Source organism: Leopardus geoffroyi, chromosome B1, assembly GCF_018350155.1.
Source record: "Leopardus geoffroyi isolate Oge1 chromosome B1, O.geoffroyi_Oge1_pat1.0, whole genome shotgun sequence".
Taxonomy (NCBI): Eukaryota; Metazoa; Chordata; class Mammalia; order Carnivora; family Felidae; genus Leopardus; species Leopardus geoffroyi.
This window is the reverse complement of record NC_059327.1, coordinates 2,976,224-2,983,145: the sequence shown is the minus strand read 5'-3', so window position 1 is coordinate 2,983,145 and position 6,922 is coordinate 2,976,224. Positions and strand designations below refer to the sequence as shown.

The window sequence follows — 6,922 nt, the reverse complement described above, 5'->3', positions numbered from 1 at the left end:
TCTCTTATATTCAGTGATGTGCCGGTAAATGTTTACCAATCAGTTATGTGAGGGGCAGAGCCTGATTTATAACCTTCTCCAGTCTGCCTGGTCAGACATTTCCATGTTGGCCAGTTTCTAGCTGTCAACCTGATGCCACTGGGTAGCCAAATGAAGTACCAGTCCCTATTGTGGTATTTCCACCAGACAAATACTAGCCTCAAGGGTTCATATAAAGGCCAAATACAGTACAGTAATTAGGAATTTATGAGATCTCCATCTGTTTTAATGTAATGGATTTAATTTTAAGTTGATATAATTTAACCAGTCAAGGGCTATGTTTAACAATCCATCATCTTGCAAACTTTCTCAACATTTAACATTTGCCTCTCATACTCTAGTGTAAACATACCACTGATTTTTTTCATACTCTTCCTGAGATGTGGTAAGCAGAACATAAGGGCATATCCTAAATGTTGACACATGCTACAACATGTAAAATGGGTGAGATAATTATTGATCAGTCATTTGGGGCAAGAACTGTCAGAAAGACCTTAAGATTCTCAGCTGATTTCTTGAGTTATGGTTTGGAGTCCTTCAGTTTGATGTTTAGATTCTTTAAACTGTATGAACTTTATGAAAATCTTATGGATGCATCAGACTCTTTTCTGTTAACTTCTACAAAGTTAAAATTGCACGATCTCTGTCCTTAGAAATATTTCATTCTAGATAAGAAGACTTCAGTGTGTATTTATTTTTGAGAGACAGAGAGTGAGAGGGAGGGAGACAGAGGATCCGAAGCAGGCTCTGTGCTGACAGCGCAGATCCTGTCACGGGGCTTGAACTCACGAATCCTGAAGTCATGACCTGAGCCGAAGTTGGATGCTTAACCCACTGAGTCACCCAGGCGCCCCTCTAAGATAAGATTAAAAAAAAAGAAAGAAAAGAAAAGAAAAAGAAATAAAAACGTAGACATTTGCAAGATCTTAAAACTATATCATACTATGGAATGATCATATTATGTATGGAAACATGTATGTATGGAAAACTACATACTATGGAATGGTATACTTTGAAAGGAATGAGAGGTGCTTACTTTTCTTCATTTCCTTCATGTGTTGTTTAGCCTTTTGTAATTTTGCTTTTGAATTATTTTAGTTTCATTAACATCGTCCACATAATGAAAATAAAACTGTCCCGTCATAAACACTCTGGTGTGATTCACACCATGAGAAAAAGATAGAAATAAACCATTTATACGCATTGAAAACTTTGTTGAGGATACATAAAATAAAAAATTACAATTTTAAAAACACTACACAAAGAAAAGAAAAAAACAAGTCGAGATGCTTTATAAATGACCGTGGCGGGAATAGAGTGTCCCTGTGCCAGTTGGCTGTGTGTCACAGCTGCCCATCTACAAGGGTCGGCCATGTCTTCCGAGATGTAGGAGGTTGTGCGTAAAATACAATCCGGAAGCGTTAGACGCATTTGTGTATGTGGGAAGCTTTGAGAAAAGATTTGAAAAAAATGGGCTTCCCTCCACTTGATCTTACTTTGTCCGAACCCCGTTGAAAATCCAGTCCTTTGTGTGAGGTGACTCCTCAGGTCCCGGCTCCTGAAGTGGGTGCGGAAGAAGGTAAGTGTGGTGATGATGGTGGCGATGATGATGTTGCTTACTGCCATCGTCACATTCATCTGAATTCACTGAGCAGCAAGTTGTCCCTGGCAGTTGAGAGAGTGCTAGAAAATGAGGAGAGACTCAGTGAAATTGCGCACAGAGCAGGGAGGGAGCGGGGCGTCTGGCAGGGCTGTCGCTGCCTGGAGCACTGGGCCTGGCCTGATCGAAACACGTTTCTTGTAAATGAAGCACCTGATACGATTTTGATTTGGGAAACTATGTGAGTGCATCAATTTTGGCTTCAAAATGAAAACAAAAAATAAATCGAATCTCACTGTGCTTTGGAGGAAAATGCTAGCTATAAACAAAGGATCATAAAACTAGAATTTTAAAGGAATTTAAACTACTCAATCTGATGAAATCAAAATCCTAAGAGGGCTTTGAAAGCTGATTCCTACCACCAGTTACAAAGCCTAAAATCTCCATAAAATTCAGAACCAAATAGTACCTGAGATTTTTGCAAAGAGCTTTCGTGCCTACAACACCTTGGCATCCCAGAAGGGTTGCCATGTAGGCAGGGAAGACAGTATTGTTACTTCCTTTTCACCCAGAGTCACCCGGGCTCGGGGATTTCAAGCAGGTTTATTCCCACAGACATTGACATATTTTGCCAGCAAATATTCACTGGGTGCCTTCTTTATTTTTGTTGTTCTGAAATGTGTGGATGAACCTCCAATATTACACAGCTTATTTCTGGCAGGTGGAGTGCCAATAAACAAATGTACAAAAGCCAAGTAATAATCGTCAGGTAGGATAATCCTTACCTGTTCCTCCTTTGGGAGGGCAGATAGGAACATGATGATTGGAGATCGCATGATTCGTGATTAACATCTCTGCGTAATCAGGACTTGCAAAAGCCAAGCAATAATAAATACAGGGATCAGAAGATAGAAAATGATGGTGGAAAATTTTGCACGTTGTGTTGGTTAAGGAAGGCACCTCCAGTAAACCAGCTTTTGCTGAGGCTGGCAGACAGAGAAGGCTTGAGCCCAGAAAAGATGAGCGTTCCAGGCACATGTTGACACCTGGTTGGTCTCTTCCAAAGACAACCAGAAGGTCAGTGGGGACCAAGCATCATGAGGAGGGAGATAATGACTGGAGGTAGCAGAGGGGGGGTTTGGGTGGTAGGGTGGCAGGTGACACAGGGCCACTGGCGTGGATTTTATTCTACGCGATGTAGTAAGTCACTGAGGTATATTTATTGGGGCAACCAGCCTCATCTTGCTTAGGTTTTCGAAACATCACAGACAGTGCTTCTGGGACAGTAGATTCTTCCAGGAGAACAGTGGAAGCAGAGAGACCAGATAGGAGGCTGCTTTAGAGTCACAGATGAGAGACAAGGGTGGGCACGCAGGTGAGGATGATGAAGGTGAATCAGGCAGCTTCCACGTCATGGGGCAAGTCCTTGATTTCAAGGGTCTGTCCTTTGTGGTACAACGACAACCAAGCAAGAGTACCTTCTGTTTTCATGTCTTTGGGTAGCTGTTTAACATACCAGCATATGTATGCCCCCACATGTCAGGAGAGGAGGAAGAAGGTCATACTCGATGATCACCCAGATGCCTTCTGTTGATGGTCTGATGCCAGTGTCCTTTCCTCTGAATTGGCCAGAGTGGCAGCTGAAGTTTTGTGATGGATTAAGTGAGCTTCTGATTATGTGCCGGGTCCTTGCCTTCCTCTTTTGCCCAATTCCTAGTGCAGGAACTCGCTGAGGACAGGTGCTTAGTGAATACCTGTTGGGTGAATAAGTGATACAAAAAATTGGTGAGTCAGTGAATAAGTGATGTTTCTACCATGTCATGATTTTTGCGTCACTGAATTTCGTCATTCAAATGATCTTCCCCTCTGCCTCCTGAAAACTCAAATTTCCTCTGCTCAAGACTCAGTACCCTGGGACTGACATTGCCAATATTTAGTTGGGGAAAACCATTGGTTGAATGAATGAGCGGATGGAAGCACGAGTAAGTCTTTTACCAAAGTGCATCTGGCAACCCTGGCAAAGTGCCCTGGCCAGCCCAGGAAGAGAAAGCTGTGGTCAGCCAGGCCCTCCCAACTGAGAAGGGCTCTGAAAATTGGGGCCAGGAGGAAGGTCAGTGGCCATCCAGTGAGGCAAAGTGAGGGAGAAGACACAGAAGACAAGGTTTTACTCAAGTTGTGTAATATGTGGTCTTAAGTCTTAGGGTGTTTTCTTTTTAATTTTTAATTTATATGAAAGTATATTTTCCTTTTCTCTCACCATTCTAACTTTGAGGAATAATTGCCATTTTTTCCGTAGAAAATGGCTTCCACAAACATATATCCAGCAGGGTAAGTCCTTGGTCTTTGAAGACAGATTATGGTCAACTCCGGAAGATGAATTAAGTTTAATGAAACATTTTCAGTGAGAGTCCGTGCTGGTCTGTTTAATTATTGTTCCCTGTCCCCACCTGCTTATATCATGCCTCTTAAAGAGCTGTGGTGGAGAGGACATACGATTCATTTCATCATTATGATTAAGGTTTGTAACCATCAGAGCAGTAAGGCTATGACGCCCGCAGGTCTGTGATGTGCCCAGGGGTTTCTCTTCCCAGGACTACAAAGACTGTTTGCTCCGTAGGGGGTGCTCTTCAGAAGCCCTCCTTTCCTTTATTACGAACAACTGCTGATCCCCTGAGGCTCAGTTCACATATCACCTTGCCCCGAAAGCCCTGTCTTACCCCCATCTGAGTTAAGCGTCTGGTTTCCAGAACAAGCCACCCCTGTCTCCCGTCCACTCCTCTCATCCTCCCTGACCTCATCCCCAGCACCTCCCCTCTCCCACTGGGCTCCAGCCATACTAGCCACCCTGGGACACCCTACACCAGATGGCACCCTACTACCCCTCACTCTCCTCTCATCCATGCTTTATTTTTCTTGCACCACAGATCACTTGACAGATCATGGAATACATTAATACGCATCAGTGGAAGACCTAATCTGTCTCTATTTCTAATCCGCTTCTTGATCTGTCTCCTCACCAGAACGTGAGTGCACGGAACAGCCCCTTCTTGCGTACTGCGCAACAGACTGGTGTTTCCCAATGTCTGCTCTGCAGGATTGCCTAGCTCGTGCCAGTCGCTCAATAATTATTTCAAGAATGAAGATACGAATTGATCTGCGCACCTTCGGGAAAGCGTGTCTGTTGGCTATAGGTTAAGTTCTTATGATTGGACCCTTAACATTCATTTCCCTGTTTTTTACCCCTAGGAAAGCACTTGGAATGTAGCAGGCATTCAAGAACTGCTTGTTGAATGAATACACATACTGGGCACTCTGGCCATACATACGTTAATAGCAACAACTAATCATGATTTAGTATCTTTATCAAATTACATTATGAGTCATTTATTAAAATACCGAAGTGGGCCCCAGCATTAACTTCCAAGTAGCCAGGTATTTATATCTGTACATATGCTTCACGTCAGTTCTTCTGAGCTTGAGAGAGACGGGGGACGGGGTGATGGTAAAAGAAGTGTAAGGAATAGGAAGGGGGGCTCTTTCCAGTGTGGATCCAACAGAGACTAAAACAAATCGTCAGAACCTAGCAGTGAACTCAGGGACTGAATGAGAGGCTGAGTCTGTGTCTCTGCAAAGCATTCCTAGGGCTGCTCTGAGGACCAGTCTGGGCTTCCATCTGCTTCCCTCCACGAGTACTTTACTATATTTGGGTGCTCATTTCACTTCATTTCGGGTAACATCTCGGTTCTGCGTGCCTGGAGACACGTCACTGTGTGTTCATCCCATTTAAGTGCAGTTTTTCGAAATTTTACCCAGGAGTTACTTAGAACCCCACTGAGCCAACTACTTGATTAGGATTAGGTTGATAACAGAGAATCAAAATCCTGATTATTTTCCTGACAAGTTATACATTATTTGGTGAAAAAAATACCTCCGTTCAAGATGTACAAAACCTAATATTGTAGGAGTAGTTTTCACTGTGTCGCTTAATATTCAAGATGTAAAATTCCTGATGAAATAGAAAATCCACGTTACAAGGGTCGTTAACCTCTGAAGTTGTATACATTCCTTGGGTATCATTTAAAAATCATTCAGGTGGGTGGCTGTGTGTGTGTGTGTGTGTGTGTGTGTGCGTGTGCGTGCGTGTGCGTGTGTAGTAAATACCTCAAATAACTTTAAAATTATGGGTTGAATTCTTTGCCGCACAGGTAGACAAAGTACAACCCTAATGAAATGTGTTATTTTCATGGAATTTCAGTCATTGAAATTCAGTCTGTAGAGTCTTTGGTGTGTTTTGTCAATAATGGACTTAACTGTTTTAATCCTGACCCTCTTGATAAGCTCTGTGGAGAGTTCTAACAGCATTTGAGTGCGTTCCCTATTTTAAATGTTAATCTGGACATCTTAATTAGGGATCTGCCTTCAACACCATGATGAGATAAAACGTCAGCCATTTATGGCTTCTGGGGATAAGGGAAAGGAGAGAAAATGCTCCTGGGTTTTATGCTGTCACTGAAATGGTGTGGTGACACATAAAATGATGCAAGGCAGGTGGAAATCCAGACGTCCCATCCTACTTGCGTTGTCCTTGTGGGGAAAAAATGGATGCTATTGACATTCCATCAGTATGAAATTCCCGTGGGATATTTCATAGATCCTGTGCGTGTTAACACTTACCAGTTTCCATTTTGTCCAAAATAACACGGTTTGGGAATGGAGTTGATTCAGGTGACTAGGGCAGAAAACCCTCCGTGGCCTAACAACAAACATTGTGATTTTGAGATAAAAACTTGAGGTCGCCTCTCTTGTCTGACTGTTGGAGATTTACACTCAGCTTCAGGGAAGTTGGAACAAGGCTTGTGTCTCTTGGACTATCAAATATGTGTTTCAGTGTCATCCTTTTCCTGGGTCTTCTCCACGTGCCCTGTCACTCGTCCCACAGAACTTCCACTTAAATGTCTCATTGTCAAGTCAAACCTGTCGTGTCCCAGGCTGAATGCATGACCCTCAGCTTTGACAAAGCTCTTCTCTTCTCCAGATCTCCTGGTCTGCCAATAGTATCACTCTGTCTCGCTCTCGTGGAGAAAGCCCTCATTAATCTTTTTTCACCAAGCCATTCCTTCCTCTGTGTTCACGACAAAAGTGTACCAGCCTCTCTTCCTGGCCTCTTGTCTTCCTTCTCTTCTAAGGATGCGGTTCTTCTTAGCTCTTGTCACCCACATGTCTGGGGGTGTTACCCTTGCTCGCGGCTGTTTCCTGTTTCCCACACCTCTTTCTTTATCGCTG

At 43.2% G+C, this 6,922-nt stretch overlaps 1 protein-coding gene and 1 non-coding gene across 6 annotated transcripts in view; both read left to right on the top strand.

Annotated features, from left to right (window-relative positions):
- CSMD1 (CUB and Sushi multiple domains 1) overlaps positions 1–6,922 on the top strand; it is a 2,022,178-nt gene that overhangs the window by 1,373,794 nt on the left and 641,462 nt on the right. The gene's annotated exons all lie outside the window — the stretch shown is intronic.
- On the top strand, positions 2,402–2,532 carry LOC123596627. Its single transcript, XR_006711783.1, has one exon. It is a non-coding gene; the product is annotated as a U8 small nucleolar RNA (small nucleolar RNA).